Source organism: Arachis hypogaea, chromosome 4 (assembly GCF_003086295.3).
Source record: "Arachis hypogaea cultivar Tifrunner chromosome 4, arahy.Tifrunner.gnm2.J5K5, whole genome shotgun sequence".
NCBI lineage: Eukaryota > Viridiplantae > Streptophyta > Magnoliopsida > Fabales > Fabaceae > Arachis > Arachis hypogaea.
This window is the reverse complement of record NC_092039.1, coordinates 52,043,201-52,060,842: the sequence shown is the minus strand read 5'-3', so window position 1 is coordinate 52,060,842 and position 17,642 is coordinate 52,043,201. Positions and strand designations below refer to the sequence as shown.

Here is a 17,642-nt window from a genome sequence, read left to right as displayed (position 1 = left end):
AACAACTTTGAGCTTAAGCCTCAATTAGTTTCTCTGATGCAACAGAATTGCAAGTTCCATGGACTTCCATTGGAAAATCCTCATCAGTTTTTAGCTGAGTTCTTGCAAATCTGTGACACTGTCAAGACTAATGGGGTTGACCCTGAGGTCTACAGACTTATGCTATTCCCTTTTGCTGTAAGAGACAGAGCTAGGACATGGTTGGACTCACAACCTAAAGAAAGCCTGAACTCTTGGGAAAAGCTAGTTAATGCCTTCTTGGCAAAGTTCTTTCCACTTCAAAAATTGAGTAAGCTTAGAGTGGAAGTCCAAACCTTCAGACAAAAGGAAGGTGAATCCCTCTATGAAGCTTGGGAAAGATACAAATAATTGATCAGAAAGTGTCCTTCTGACATGCTTTATGAATGGAGCATCATAGGTATCTTCTATGATGGTCTGTCTGAACTGTCTAAGATGTCATTGGATAGTTCTGCTGGAGGCTCTCTTCATCTGAAGAAGACGCCTGCAGAAGCTCAAGAACTGATTGAAATGGTTGCAAATAACCAATTTATGTACACTTCTGAAAGGAATCCTGTAAACAATGGGACGAATCAGAAGAAAGGAGTTCTTGAGATTGATACTCTAAATGCCATATTGGCTCAGAACAAATTATTGACTCAGCAAGTCAATAAGATTTCTTAAAGTCTGTCTGGAATGTAAGCTGCACCATGCAGTACTAAGGACGCTTCATCTGAAGAAGAAGCTTATGATCCTGAGAACCCTTCAATGGAAGAGGTGAATTACATGGGAGAATCCTATGGGAACACCTATAATCCTTCATGGAGAAATCATCCAAATCTTTCATGGAAGGATCAACAGAGACCTCAACAAGGTTTCAACAACAATGATGGTGGAAGAAACAGGTTTAACAATGGCAAGCCTTTTCCATCATCTTCTCAGCAACAGACAGAGAATTCTAAGCAGAGCCACTCTGACTTAGCAACCATGGTCTCTGATCTAATCAAAACCACACAAAGTTTCATGACTGAAACAAGGTCCTCCATTAGAAACTTGGAGGCACAAGTGGGTCAGCTGAGTAAGAAAATTACTGAACTCCCTCCTAGCACTCTTCCAAGCAACACAGAAGAGAATTCAAAAGGAGAGTGCAAGGCCATTAACATGACCTACATGTCCGAATTTGGAGAGGAGGAAGAGGCAGTGAGCGCCACTGAGGAAGGCCTCAATGGACGTTCACTGGCCTCCAATGAGTTCCCTAATGAGGAACCATGGGAATCTGAGGCTCATAATGAGACCATAGAGATTCCATTGGACTTACTTCTGCCATTCATGAGCTCTGATGAGTATTCTTCCTCTGAAGAGGATGAGTATGTCACCGAAGAGCAAGTTGCTAAATACCTTGGAGCAATCATGAAGCTAAATGACAAGTTATTTGATAATGAGACTTGGGAGGATGAACCCCCTTTACTCACCAAAGAATTGGATGACTTGTCTAGGCAGAAACTACCTCAAAAGAGACAAGATCCTGGGAAGTTCTCAATACCTTGTACAATAGGCACCATGACCTTCAAGAAGGCTCTGTGTGACCTAGGATCAAGCATCAACCTCATGCCTCTCTCTATAATGGAGAAGCTATGGATCTTTGAGGTACAAGCTGCAAGAATCTCACTAGAGATGGCAGACAATTCAAGAAAACAAGCTTATGGGCTTGTAGAGGATGTTCTGGTAAAGATTGAAGACCATTACATCCCTGCTAATTTCATAGTCCTAGAGACTGGGAAGTGCATGGATGAATCCATCATCCTTGGCAGACCCTTCCTAGCCACAGCAAAGGCTGTGATTGATGTGGACATAGGAGAATTGATCATTCAAGTGAATGAAGAATCCCTTGTGTTTAAGGCTCAAGGATATCCCTCTGTAACCATGGCGAGGAAGCATGAAGAGCTTCTCTCAAAACAGAGCCAAACAGAGCCCCCACAGTCAAAGTCTAAGTTTGGTGTTGGGAGGCTACAACCAACTTCTAAGTTTGGTGTTGAACCCCCACATTTAAACTCTAAGTTTGGTGTTGGGAGGTTCCAACAATGCTCTGAGCATATGTGAGGCTCCATGAGAGCCCACTGTCAAGCTACTGACATTAAAGAAGCGCTTGTTGGGAGGCAACCCAATGTTATATTTTATCTATTTTCCTTTGTTATTTTATGTTTTCTGTAGGATGATCATCATGGGAAGTCACAAAATCAACTGAAAAAGCAAAAACAGAATGAAAAACAGAAAAAAATAGCACACCCTGGAGGAAGACCTTGCTGGTGTTTAAACGCCAGTAAGGGCAGCAAATGGGCGTTTAACGCCCAGTCTGGCACCATTCTGGGCGTTTAACGCCAGAAAGGGGCACCAGACTGGCGTTAAACGCCAGGAAAGGGCAAGAAGTTGGCGTTAAACGCCAGAAATGGGCACCAGCCCGGCGTTTAACGCCAGAATTGGCACAGAGAGCATTTTTGCTCGCCACTTGGTGCAGGGATGAATTTTCCTTGACACCTCAGGATCTGTGGACCCCACAGGATCCCCACCTACTCCACCACTCTCTCTCTTCTTCACCCATTCACCAATTACCACAACACCTCTTCCCCAAAAACCCTTCACCACTCACATCCATCCTTTATAAAACCCTACCTACCTCACCATTCAAATTTAAACCACTTTCCTTCCCAAACCCACCCTCCCATAGCCGAACCCTACCCCTCTCTCCACTCCTATATAAACCCATCTACACTCCTTCATTTTCACACAACCTAAACACTACTTCTCCCCCTTTGGCCGAACCATAAAGCCATTTCCATCTCCTTCATTTATTCTTCTTCTACTCTCTTCTTTCTTCTTTTGCTCGAGGACGAGCAAACCTTTTAAGTTTGGTGTGGTAGAAGCATTGCTTTTTGTTTTTCTATAACCATTTATGGCATCCAAGGCCGGAGAAACCTCTAGAAAGAGGAAAGGGAAGGCAAAAGCTTCCACCTCCGAGTCATGGGAGATGGAGAGATTCATCTCAAGGGTGCATCAAGACCACTTCTATGAAGTTGTGGCCTTGAAGACGGTGATCCCCGAGGTCCCTTTTAAACTCAAAAAGAGTGAATATCCGGAGATCCGACATGAGATTCGAAGAAGAGGTTGGGAAGTTCTTACCAACCCCATTTAACAAGTCGGAATCTTAATGGTTCAAGAGTTCTATGCCAATGCATGGATCACCAAGAACCATGATCAAAGTGTGAACCCGGACCCAAAGAATTGGCTTACAATGGTTCGGGGGAAATACTTGGATTTTAGTCCAGAAAATTTAAGGTTGGCATTCAACTTGCCCATGATGCAAGGAGATGAACACCCATACACTAGAAGGGTCAACTTTGATCAAAGGTTGGACAAAGTCCTCACAGTCATTTGTGAAGAGGGCGCCCAATGGAAGAGAGATTCAAGAGGGAAGCCGGTTCAATTGATAAGGCATGACCTCAAGCCCGTAGCTAGGGGATGGTTGGAGTTTATCCAACGCTCAATCATTCCCACTAGCAACCGGTCCGAAGTTACTATAGACCGGGCTATCATGATTCATAGCATCATGATTGGAGAGGAAGTAGAAGTTCATGAGGTTATAGCCCAAGAACTTTATAAGGTGGCGGACAAGTCCTCTACCTTGGCAAGGTTAGCCTTTCCTCATCTCATTTGTCACCCCTATTATTCAGTTGGAATTGACATAGAGGGAGACATCCCCATTGATGAGGACAAGCCCATCACTAAGAAAAGGATGGAGCAAACAAGAGACCCCTCTCATCATGAAATCCCTGAGATGCCTCAAGGGATGCACTTTCCTCCACAAAACTATTGGGAGCAAATCAATACCTCCCTAGGAGAATTGAGTTCCAACATGGACAACTAAGGGTGGAGCACCAAGAACATTCCATCCTCCTCCATGAAATTAGAGAAGATCAAAGAATCATGAGAGAGGAGCAACAAAGGCAAGGAAGAGACATTGAGGAGCTCAAGCACTCCATAAGATCTTCAAGAGGAAGAACAAGCCGCCATCACTAAGGTGGACCCGTTCTTTAATTTCCTTGTTCTTTATTTTTCTGTTTTTCGAAAAATCATGCTTATGTTTATCTATGTTTGTGTCTTTTGATCATTAGTGTCTTAGTGTCCATGTCTTAAAGTTATGAATGTCCTATGAATCCATCACCTTTCTTGAGAGAAAAATGTTCTTAATTGAAAAAGAGAAGAATTGCATGAATTTTAAATTTTATAACAGATTAATTATTTTGATGTGGTGGCAATATTTTGGTCTCTGAATGTATGCTTAAATAGTGCATAAATATTTTAAATTTGTTGTTCATGAATGTTGGCTCTTGAAAGAATGATGAAAAAGGAGACATGTTACTGAGGATCTGAAAAATCATAAAAATGATTCTTGAAGCAAGAAAAAGCAGAGAATACTAAAAAAAATCGAAAAAAAAGAGAGAGAAAAAGAAAAAATAAAGTTGTGATCCAAAGCAAAAAGAGTGTGCTTAAGAACCCTGGACACCTCTAATTGGGGACTCTAGCAAAGCTGAGTCACAACTTGAAAAGATTCACCCAGTTATGTGTCTGTGGCATGTATGTATCCGGTGGTAATACTGGAAGACAAAGTGCTTTGGGCCACGGCCAAGACTCAAAAAGTAGCTGTGTTCAAGAATCATCATACTTAACTAGGAGAATCAATAACACTATCTGGATTCTGAGTTCCTATAGAAGCCAATCATTCTGAATTTCAAAGGATAGAGTGAGATGCCAAAACTGTTCAGAGGCAAAAAGCTAAAGCCCCGCTCATCTAATTAATACTGATCTTCATAGATGTTTTTGGAGTTCGTTGCATATTCTCTTCTTTTTATCTTATTTCATTTTCAGTTGCTTGGGGACAAGCAACAATTTAAGTTTGGTGTTATGATGAGCGGATAATTTATACGCTTTTTGGCATTGTTTTTAGTATGTTTTAGTATGTTTTAGTTAGTTTTTAGTATATTTTTATTAGTTTTTAGTTAAAATTCACTTTTCTGGACTTTACTATGAGTTTGTGTGTTTTTCTGTGATTTCAGGTATTTTCTGGCTGAAATTGAGGGACCTGAGCAAAAATCTGATTCAGAGGCTGAAAAGGACTGCAGATGCTGTTGGATTCTGACCTCCCTGCACTTGAAGTGGATTTTCTGGAGCTACAGAAGCCCAATTGGCGCGCTCGCAACGGCGATGAAAGTAGACATCCTGGGCTTTCCAGCAATATATAATAGTATATACTTTGCCCAAGATTTGATGGCCCAAACTGGCGTTCCAAATCAGCTCAAAACTGCCCGGCGTTAAACGCCGGAACTGGCACAAGAATGGGAGTTAAACGCCCAAACTGGCACAAAAGCTGGCGTTTAACTCCAAGAGAAGTCTCTACACGAAAATGCCTCAATGCTCAGCCCAAGCACACACCAAGTGGGCCCGGAAGTGGATTTTTATGTCATTTACTCATCCTTGTAAACCCTAGGCTACTATTTCTCTACAAATAGGACCTTTTGCTATTGTATTTTCATCTTTAGATCTTTGAATCTTTTGATCACGTTTTGGGGGCTGGCCTCTCGGCCATGCCTAGACCTTGTTCTTATGTATTTTCAACGGTGGAGTTTCTACACACCATAGTTAAGGTATGGAGCTCTGCTATACCTCGAGTATTAATGCAATTACTATTGTTCTTCTATTCAATTCAGCTTGTTCTTGTTCTAAGATATTCATTTGCACCCAAGAACATGATGAATGTGATGATTATGTGACACTCATCATCATTCTCACTTATGAACGAGTGCCTGACAACCACTTCTGTTCTACAAGCAAACAAGGCTTGAATGTTTATCTCTTGGATCCCTTAATCGGAATCTTCGTGGTATAAGCTAGAATTGATGGCGGCATTCAAGAGAATCCAGAAGGTCTAAACCTTGTCTGTGGTATTCTGAGTAGGATTCAATGATTGAATGACTGTGACGAGCTTCAAACTCGCGATTGTGGGGCGTTAGTGACAGACGCAAAAGAATCACTGGATTCTATTCCGACATGATCGAGAACCGACAGCTGAATAGCTGTGCCATGACAGGGTGTGTTGAACATTTTCACTGAGAGGATGGGAGGTAGCCACTGACAACGGTGAAACCCTACATATAGCTTGCCATGGAAAGGAGTAAGAAGGATTGGATGAAGACAGTAGGAAAGCAGAGAGACGGAAGGGACAAAGCATCTCCATACGCTTATCTGAAATTCTCACCAATGAATTACATAAGTATCTCTATCTTTATCTTTATGTTTTATTCATACATCATCCATAACCATTTGAGTTTGCCTGACTAAGATTTACAAGGTGACCATAGCTTGCTTCATACCAACAATCTCCGTGGGATCGACCCTTACTCGCGTAAGGTTTATTACTTGGACGACCCAGTGCACTTGCTGGTTAGTTGTGCGAAGTTGTGATAAATAATTGAGATTGCAATTGAGCGTACCATGTTGATGGCGCCATTAATGATCACAATTTCGTGCACCAATTAAGAACGAAAGTAATCCTTGAATTTAAATCAATACATTAATTAAAATAGAATGACAGTAGTTTTAATCCATAGAATAAACAGAGCTCCTAACCTTAACAAGGAGGTTTAGTTGCTCATGGTTCAGAGATAAAACTAGGGTTCGAAAGTGTGTGAAAACTAGAATGAGGTAGAAGAGAAGAGAGCTCCCACCCAAGGGCTAAATCTTTTCCTTTTTATATCTAACCTAATTAATTTGAAAAAAAACTAAAAGAAATAAAATAAACTAATATCTAAACCCTAAAAGATTGTGTTTGGTAGTAATAATAACCAAAAGAAAACAAAATAAAACTAAATATTAATCCAAATCTAAGCCAACGAAGCCTTCCTTAAAAATCATATTCGTGCTACTTGCGCTAAATGCCAAAATCGGCATTTAGCGGCCAACAAGGTAGTAAGCTTTCCTTTTGTTGCTGTCTTCCTGGCACTAAATGCCAGGCTTGGCATTCAACGCCACTAGCGTGTGGTTCTGGGTGCTGGTTAGCGCCATGATGCCAGAATAAAATTATAAACTATTATATATTAATGGAAAGCCCTAAAAGTTGACTTTCTAATGCCGCTAGAACTGCATCAATTAGACCTTTATAGCTCAAGTTATGCCCGTTAGAATGTGAAGAGGTCAGGGTTGACAGCAATGTTATAGCATCCACTTTCTTCCTTTTTCTTTTGCACGATCTCTGTCAAACTCACCTGAATCTTTCCTGAAGTTAATAAAACTACATTGTGCTTCAAAGTAGCATCCAAATAGGGTTTAAACACTAAAATCTAAATAAAACTCAATAAATTCATATCTAAAATAATAAGAAAATATAGAAAAGATGCTCACGCATCATTCTACCTGCTGCAACTGCATTCTATCTGTGTTTTCTTTGTCTGTAATATATGTCTATGTAATTGAGAGATCTCTTGTCTAGGAGAGGAGTGACAAGGGTAGTTTCACCGGAGTTTCGGAGGGCTGGAAGAGAGTGATATTGAAGGGTTAATTTATATTTGGATTATAACCTGAGTACCTTAGATAGTTTACGTGATTTCTGGTTTAATTCATAACTCTAAGTTTTAAATCTAAGTGTCGAAGTTCCAGGATTGCATTTGGCTTTCTTAGGACCTTATATATTATGTGTGGAGGCACCATTACCATGCTGAGAACCCATAGCTCTCATTCTATACATATATTGTGGTTTTCAGATGCAGGTCGAGAGACACCTCGCTAGACGTCTGGAGTTTCCTGTGCAACTGGAGTTAGGCTTTTAGGATTGTTGTATTTTGTACTTATCTTATGTATCTATAATCTCCTTTATATATATACATAAAGGAGATTCTAGATACATAAACATGAATATATATATATATATATATATATATATATATATATATATATATATATATTCATGTTTATCCCTCTTAGAGGCAAGTTGGAGAAGCAGGATGTCAACCTTTGCCGGCCGGCCTTGGCTTTGCAGGTCGAGTCTGGAGCTTGATACTCTGTATTTTTGGATATTCTACTCTTTGTGTGTATATATCTCTACTTTTCTTCTTATCCAAGTAACCATTCACGTGAGCGACGTGCCTTTCATTTTGTGACTTTTTGTTTAAGCTTTCCTTCAAGGCTCCTCGTTATAAATTCTTTTCAACTAATACTATGTGTATATCTTTATTTTTAGAGGTCATAATACCTCACCATCTCTGTTTTATGACTTAAGTGTAAAACTCTGTGTGGTAGGATGATACAATTAACTTCAGTCATCCAATAGTTTCATGGTAAGGTTGTATTAATGGGTGATTTTAATGCTATTTCTAATCAATTGGAGAAAGCAGGTGTGGGTGTAAAGTTTCCCTCTTCTATTAAAACTTTTAATAGCTTTGTTGATGATAATTCCATGATTAATATTGGTATGATCGAAAGACCATTCACCTGGTCGAATAGACAGAGGGGTGATAAGTTGATACAGGAGAGACTGGATCAATTTCTGGTAGGAGTTGATTGGTAGCAAATCTATCGGAATGCTTCGATTCTTAGACTCTCAGAATTAGGGTCGAGTCATTCCTCTCTTCTCTTAGACTTTAACTTGAGAACTGGGAGATCTAAATGGCGATTCTAATTCCAAGAAAGATGGTCTTCCAATGACGAAATAAGGTAGATTGTCAGAGATATTTGGCATAAACAGATTGATGGTTCAGCCATGTATATCCTAGCTCAAAAAATAAAGCATTCTTGGCATAAAATTGTCAGATGGCAGCAAGAAAACAGATCTAATACAAAGGTGGAGATTGATTCACTACAGTCTGAATTAGAGGAACTCCGTTTAGCAAGAAATCATGGGGGTGAAATTATTTTAGAACTAGAGGACAAACTTGAGAAAGCATTGAAAAATGAGGAATCTTATTGAAAAGATAAATCTAGAATCAAATGGCTTAAATTTGGTGATTAGAATACAGCTTTCTTCCATCAGAAATTTAGAAACCGAACCCAAACGAACAAAATTTAGGAACTAAATGGCAGTGATGGTGAAGTGGCTACTTCAAATGCTGGAATTGCTTCTATGGCTGAATCATATTTCAAAGACATCTTCTCCTTCACTTGTCATGAGAACCCTGAACCTTTGTTTACTGACTTTGAACCTAAGGTTACAGCTCACATGAATCGTAGACTTCAAAGACCAATGACTATAGAGGAAGTGAAATGTGCGACATTTAGCATTCACCCCCAAAGTACTCTAGGAGATGATGGCATGGCAACAAAGTTCTTTCAAAGCTTCTAGAACATCCTTAGTGGTGTTGTGTTTCGAGCAATTAAGAGCTTCTTTTCAAGGGGGCAGAATTTTGAAGGGTTTTAGCCACACTCAGATCTATCTTATTCCCAAATTTTTTTATGCTAAAGATATGACTTAGATAAGATCAATAACTCTATCCTTAGTCTTTTATAAGATTATCTCTAGATTACTTGTGTATAGAATTCAAGGTATGATGAATAGACTAATTAGCTCTACGCAGAGTGCTTTTATTAAAGGTAAATTAACCTCTGATAATATCCTAATTGCTCATGAGTGCATGCATTACTTAAAAAACAAAAAAAGAGGACTCAAAACTGAAATGGCACTAAAATTAGATATGAGTAAGGCATATGTTAGGGTAGAATGGCACTTTCTTTGGTTTATATTGGAGAAGTTACATTTTGACTCCCGGTGAATTATGTGGATTCGAGAATCAGTGATAACTATTTCTTATTCTATCATTATGGAAGGACAACTCTATAACTTTTGCATGCCAAATAGAGGTATCCGACAAGAAGATCCTCTATCTCCCTACCTTTTTATTTTCTATGCAGAAGGTCTCTCGTTCTTGCTACACAAGATAGAACAAAATAGACTCATTCAAGGTTTTTAGTTACACATGCAATGTCCTAAAGTCAATCACATCCTCTTTGTTGATGATTCTATCTTATTCTGTAAGGCTATTCTTGAAAAAAAAAAGAGAAAAAAAAAGAAAGAAAATGAAAAAGAAATAAAAAAGGGGACAAATTCCCCAAAGAAAAGTTTAATAATAATAAATGCATATGTGATATGAATTGAAGAGAATGCATGAGTATTGGAAAAAAGTGAATAATGGGTAGTTATGTTTTGCATTAGAATTGAATAGGTTGTCATAGGTTAGGTGGGAGTTTAAGCTAATGAAAGGTTCAAATTTCAAGTCCACTTGACCAAATACAATTTCACTTTTACTTGGAAAAGTTCTCATGATACTTGTAAGCATAAATTGAATAATTATTGACTGTTAGATGAAAAACAAGTTCTTAGAAAACAAGATTAGAAGAAAATTAAGTTAATCAACCCTATACATTTGAGCGATTAGAGAGTATACACACCTGGTGAAGGGTTTGATTGCTCAATTCTATTTTTCCACCTTTTGTTATTGATTATCTTTCAAGTTGTTACATTTTTTTGGACTCAAATTGATTCATGAGATTGCATTAATTACTACATTTTTTTAGCCCTCTAAGTTTATGTATTGTTTTGGGAATTGAATTGTTTTGACTAAGTAAATGCATATAGAAACAAGTAGATAGATAGATAGATAGATAGAAATATATAGAATAGATATAGATAGATTACTTTTAACAAATATTGAATATCCCTTAATCTTGTCTTTATTGATGTTTAGCATAAGGACATGCTATTACTAACTGTGGGGAGGTTGATAAACCTCTATTTTATGATTAATTTTGGGTTGAAAATAATGGAATTTATCGACTTATCTTGTATTTATTCATAGAAAATGCATAGTTTTGTGAATTTCTCCCAATTGTGCTTAAATGTGAAAAATATTTTTTTATGCTTAAAAAACATGCCTTTTATTCCTATGAACCACCTCCTCAACATTACCTTCAACCGACATACTCACAAGCCCTATCCTTCACCAAACACATTCATATGATCCTAATCATATCTATCACCGTATCGCCAACCTTATGTGCCTCAAGAATAACCATATGAGCCATATAAACTGTTCATACCCTGGGTCAAGCTGCCCGACCCGGGATGTTTAGCGACAAGCCGACCGACCTCTTCAGGTCAGACTATCCGACCTCTTCTCAAAGGGCTCGGCCAAATGCCCGACCTCTTCTCAAAGGGCTCGGCCAAATGCCCGACCTCTTCTCAAAGGGCTCGGCCAAATGCCCGACCTCTTCTCAAAGAGCTCGGCCAACTCGCCAAAAGGAGCCCAAAGCAGGCCCAAAACGAAGGAACACGGCCCAATCTAAAGGCAGCCAAAGCCCAGAAAGATAAAGGCGGTTCCCTTGAAGATAAGATGACCTCACTTAAAGATAAGATAAAGATAAGATAAGATAACTAACTTATCTTATCAACAGGAGGCCACATCTCACCATTATAAATACACTGGAACACCCAGGTATAACTCATACTCTGATTCTACTCAATACCTGCTTAATACCCTTGCTAACTTAAGCATCGGAGTCCCTTGCAGGTACCCCCCACCCTCCGGGGACGAAGGATCAGCACCACCACCAAGTCCAACAAGTCGGACACGGCGGCTCCAGCCACCATCAACAAGTCAGACACAACAGCTCCGACCAGTACAGAAGATCTCATCCGAGATCGACCTACAGTTTCAGGTAACCCTCGAAACATTGGCGCCGTTGCCGGGGAACCTGGAAGTCATCCCCACACCATGGCGGACGACCATGACAACGACCATGATCCAGATCTAGAGGATAGAACGTCGCATAAAAATGCGGACGCCACCCCCAAAAGCACACCCCAAAACGGGAGAGATAAGTAACCTACAAAACACAGAAATCATGGAAGCACTACAAGATTCAACAAAATATATCTGGACATACAAAGTCTGCCAACAGAAGCAGCTATCAGGGGTCTCATCAATGGTCTATGAGAAGGACCTTTTAGCCACTTAATATCCAAGAAGCACCCAAACATCTCAGAATGAGGTACAGGAACGAGCAGAGAAATACATCAACATGGAGGAGAACTCTCGACTAGGAGAGAGCTCAAAACTCGGATTCTCCTAATCCACCACAGGACAAGGATGAAAAAACCAGGAAGAAAGAAGACTAACCAATTGAGAAACCTATCTCTTGTGGATGTTTAACGAGAAATACGCAACACTGAGAAAATCTCACCACCTCTCCCAATCAAAAGCAGAAAGGCCAAAGAGGTCGGACAAGTCGAAGGTCAGACTTCACACCAAAGTGGTCTGACAAGCTGAAAGTCCACCTCACACCAAAGAAGTCGGGCAAAGGTCCATCTCACACCAAAGAGGTCGGACAAAGGTCCACCTCAGACCAAAGAGGTCGGGCAAAAGTCCACCTCACACCAAAGAGGTTGGACAAAGGTCCACCTCACACCAAAGAGGTCGGACAAAGGTCCACCTCACACCAAAGAGGTTGGACAAAGGTCCACCTCACACCAAAGAGGTCGGACAAAGGTCCACCTCAGACCAAAGAGGTCGGGCAAAAGTCCACCTCACACCAAAGAGGTTGGACAAAGGTCCACCTCACACCAAAGAGGTCGGACAAAGGTCCACCTCAGACCAAAGAGGTCGGGCAAAAGTCCACCTCACACCAAAGAGGTTGGACAAAGGTCCACCTCACACCAAAGAGGTCGGACAAAGGTCCACCTCACACCAAAGAGGTCGGACAAAGGTCCCCCTCGCACCAAAGAGGTCGGACAAGTTGAAGGAAGAGGTCGGACGAGTTAAATGTCCACCTCACAACAAAGAAGTCGGACAAGTTAAAAGTCCACCTCACAACAAAGAGGTCGGACAAGTTGAAGGTCCACCTCACACCAAAGAGGTCGGACGAGTTGAAGGCCCACCTCAGACCGAAGAGGTCGGACAAAGGTCCACCTCACATCAAAGAGACCGAACAAGTTGAACGTCTACCTCACACAAAAGAAGTCGGACAACTTGAAGGAAGAGGTCGGACGAGTTAAACGTCCACCTCACACCGAAGAAGTCGAACGAGCTGAACTTCCGTCTCACACCCCTGAGAGACATGTTCATATGATAAATGAAGGATTCGCAGGAGGAAGGATCTCTAAATCGTCTTGCAAAAGACACCTCAAAGAGGTATCTTAAAGAAGGAAGAGAGGTTTGGAAAGGACAACGGAATGCGAACAAGCCTTCCGAGATTCTTGGGACAACCACCCATTCTCACCAGACCTTGGGAAAATGAAGAACTCATATTATACCTCACAGTGGGAAGTCGGGCAATAGCCTCAGCACTAGTCAGAGAAGACGAAAGTGGGAAACAACCAATTTACTTCATCAGCAAAGCTCTACAAGGGGCCGAACTAAACTATCAAAAGATAGAAAAAGTTCGCCTACTCCCTCGTACTCACCTCTCAACAAACTCCACCCATACTTTCAAGCTCACACTATCAGAGTTCGGACCAACCAGCCATAAAAGGCATCCTACAGAAAACAAACTTAGCTGGAAGAATCCTATAGAGGATAGCTCGGATAATTTGGGGGACCCTGGACAAAACCATAGAACATCTCGGACAATCCAGGGGACCCTGGACAAAAACAGAAAACGGCTCGGACAAATCGGGGAAAATGAAGTCCGATACATAGAATGCCCGAGCTGATGTACTTTCATAACCAGGTAACACCAACAGCTCGGACAATTCGGGGAATATGAAGTCCGACACATACCTCGGGAGCAGAATGCCCGAGCTGATGCATTTTCAAAACTAGCCAACCAAGGGGCAATAACAAAAGCTTCATCCAGGCTACATTACAAGACCACAACAAATCGATCTCAAAGGCGGTATAAGGAATGTACTCAGGGTCAGCCACAGTAACACGCATTAAAACTATGAAATCCAGCTAATCAGACATGCTGTCCGAGATCTTAGTATACATCTCAAAGACATAGGTCAACTATGGGGTTACTACCAAACAACTCGGGCAACAACTCGAACAATAACAGCAAAATATCAGGTGTCAGATACAACAGTAAAAGAGAAACCCCAGGACTCACACGAAGGTCCAGGGGCACCCTTTGAAGGCAACAACGGAGCAAAAACTCAAATACAAAGTCAAAGCTTTACATCAAAAAGCATGCCAACTTTCACATTGCCCCACCAGAGGAGCTCATCAGTGTAACATAACCTTGGCCGTTCGCAAAGAGGGGACTCGACCTCCTCGGACTATTTCCCCAAGGATTGGGACAAGTCAAGTTCCTCATTGTAGGGGTGTTCATAAAATGGATTGAGGTAGAGCCCCTAGCTAGTGCCACTGCTCAAAGAAGTCAGAAATTCTTGTACAGAAACATTATTACAAGCACCAATTCACATCCGTAGAACACCCACAAGCCAATGGACAAGCAAAAGCTGCAAATAAAGTCATCTTGGCCGGGTTAAAACGAAGACTCCAAGAGGCCAAAGGGGCATGGGCCGAGAAACTCCCCCAGGTACTATGGGCATATCGGACAACCCCACACTCTACAACGGGAGAATCCCCATTCTGACCAGCTTACGGGATGGAGGCAATGATTCCTATCGAAATAGATGAAGGGTCGCCCAGAGTCATCTTCTACAACGAAGGAGGCAACCCACAGGCACAAAGGGAAGAACTCGACCTCCTCCCCGAGGTCCGAGAAAGAGCCCGAATCCGAGAAGAAGCCTTAAAACGGCGAACGGCCCTCAGATACAATCAAAAGGTAATAAAGTGAAGTTTCTCCATTCACGACCTGATTCTAATCCGAAATGACATCGGAACACAAAAGTCGGGAGAAGGAAAGCTAGCCGCGAATTGGAAAGGGCCCTACAAGGTAACAGAAGTCTTAGGGACGGGCTATTACAAAGTATCCGACCTAGAAGGCAATGAGCTGCCCAGGGCCTGGCACGCCTGTAATCTAAGACGGTACTACAGCTAGAAAAAACTTAACCCAAGGTGTACTCTTTTTCCCTACAAGGGTTTTTTAATGAGACACCCGGTTAAGTAAGACACCCGACCTAGTCAAGGGTAAACATTCTGTAAATATTCCCTCTTTTAATACTAATCAAAATTTTCTATTTTTTCCTCATGATGAAACAAATCCTAGAAAAGTACCCCGCCAAGGCGCATTAATTTATGCTCGGCAAAACGCGAAAAATCATTTGCCAAAAGGCCACACAAGGTCGGCAAAGATAAAGCGACGAGGTTCAAATTAATGTGAGAAGTTATAAAGTAATCCCTGAAAGAGATCTGACAAAAGGTCCAAGAAAGAGGATTACAAAAATAACTTGGAGAAGGGACTGACGTAAAGAAGTCGTCCCATAAACAAAAAGTTATAAAAAGTAATCCCTGAAAGAGACCTGACAAAGGTCCAAGAAAGAGGGTTACGAAATAACTTAGAAGAGATCGACATAAAGAAGTCGGTCTCCTACAACGGACAAGTTATAAAAGTAATCCCTGAAAGAGATCTGACAAAAGGTCCAAGAAAGAGGATTACAAAAATAACTTGGAGAAGGGACTGACGTAAAGAAGTCGTCCCATAAACAAAAAGTTATAAAAAGTAAATCCCTGAAAGAGATCTGACAAAGGTCCAATAAAGAGGATTACTAGAAATAACTTAGAAAGCGACCGACATGAAGAAGTCGGCCCAAAGCTACAGCTTGGAACAACAAGAAAAAGTCGGACCAACAAAAGCTACAGCTTGGACCGACAAGAAGAAGTCGGACCAACGAAAACCACAGCTTGGACCGACAAGAAGTCGGACCGACGAAAGCTACAGCTCGTCGACACGAGAAATTGGACCAACGAAAAGCGTGCGCTAAAAGGGACATAGCTTTGCCCAAAAAGCCACGGCTCCATGACAAGGCTATCAAAATTGTTCAGACCAACTAAAAAGGTTCTACCAAAGAACACTAAAAAGTCGTCGGACAAGTTAGCCCCGAGGACCACCTCAACCAAGCAGAAAGTGGACAAAACCGGCAGTGATCAAAAGAGGTCGGACAACAAAATACCGACACTCTACAAAGATCCACAAAGGGGACAAAGACATCTCGCAACAGCCAAAGGAATGCCAAGAATGCTTTGATAAAAGGTACGAAGTCTTGAAAAAAGACACTACTTAAAAGGCAAAAGCACAAATCAAAACGGCGCTAAAAAGTCATCCAAACAGACTATAAAAGGTTTCCCATCAGGAACTATACCTAAAAAGTTGTTGGATTATGACTAAAAAGCCCGAACAGCAAAGACAAACAAGTCGGAAGAAGGCTGAAAAGTCCCCTCAACAAAGTAAAAGGGGCAATACTAGACTCACACAAGGAGAAACTACTCAAAAGATCGACCAAAGTCAAGATGCTTGAGCACGACTTCCCCGAAGAGATCGAAACTCTGAAAGCACGGTCTCACGGAAAAGTCCGAACTCAAGCAGGGGCAAAGTCATACAGGTCGACATCAGCTAAAGAAGAGGCGCAAGTACAACTTCAAAAAAAGAACAAGCCAAAAGGTTGGGAAACAACTTAAGGCTCAAATGCGCTTAGCCAAAAAGGATACAACTCCACTCAAAGAAGGCACAATCTCAAACAGGGCTACGAACATCATCCAAGACTAAAAAAAAAAGGTTCTATATAAAGAACACTAAAAAGTCATTGGACAAATCACTAAAAGTCTGGATATCAAGTCGCAAGGACAACTTCGCCAAAGCAGAGGGTTGTCAACACAAACTTAAAGCAAGGCGTGATCCAGAAGGCAAGGGTAGAAAACTCACGCTACCACTCAAAAGAGGTTGGACTGAGAAGTACCAAAAATCTACAAAGATTGCAAAGCAATGAAGAAACAAGTCAGACAGATGCTTGAGCACGACTTCCAAAGAGATCGAAGCTCTGAAAAGCATGATCTCATGGAAAGATCGAACTCAAGCAGGGGCACTGTTCATACCCTGGGTCAAGCTGCCCGACCCGGGATGTTTAGCGACAAGCCGACCGACCTCTTCAGGTCAGACTATCCGACCTCTTCTCAAAGGGCTCGGCCAAATGCCCGACCTCTTCTCAAAGAGCTCGGCCAACTCGCCAAAAGGAGCCCAAAGCAGGCCCAAAACGAAGGAACACGGCCCAATCTAAAGGCAGCCAAAGCCCAGAAAGATAAAGGCGGTTCCCTTGAAGATAAGATGACCTCACTTAAAGATAAGATAAAGATAAGATAAGATAACTAACTTATCTTATCAACAGGAGGCCACATCTCACCATTATAAATACACTGGAACACCCAGGTATAACTCATACTCTGATTCTACTCAATACCTGCTTAATACCCTTGCTAACTTAAGCATCGGAGTCCCTTGCAGGTACCCCCCACCCTCCGGGGACGAAGGATCAGCACCACCACCAAGTCCAACAAGTCGGACACGGCGGCTCCAGCCACCATCAACAAGTCGGACACAACAGCTCCGACCAGTACAGAAGATCTCATCCGAGATCGACCTACAGTTTCAGGTAACCCTCGGAACATAAACCATAATTAGAACCACTACCATTCCAACGTCAATACTCTCAT

At 41.4% G+C, this 17,642-nt stretch overlaps 1 non-coding gene across 1 annotated transcript; it reads right to left on the bottom strand.

Moving 5' to 3' along the window:
- Nucleotides 1–291: 291 nt before the first annotated feature.
- Nucleotides 292–399, bottom strand: LOC112798567 (small nucleolar RNA R71). The gene has a single exon (XR_003200175.1). It is a non-coding gene; the product is annotated as a small nucleolar RNA R71 (small nucleolar RNA).
- Between the last annotated feature and the right edge of the window lie 17,243 nt (nt 400–17,642).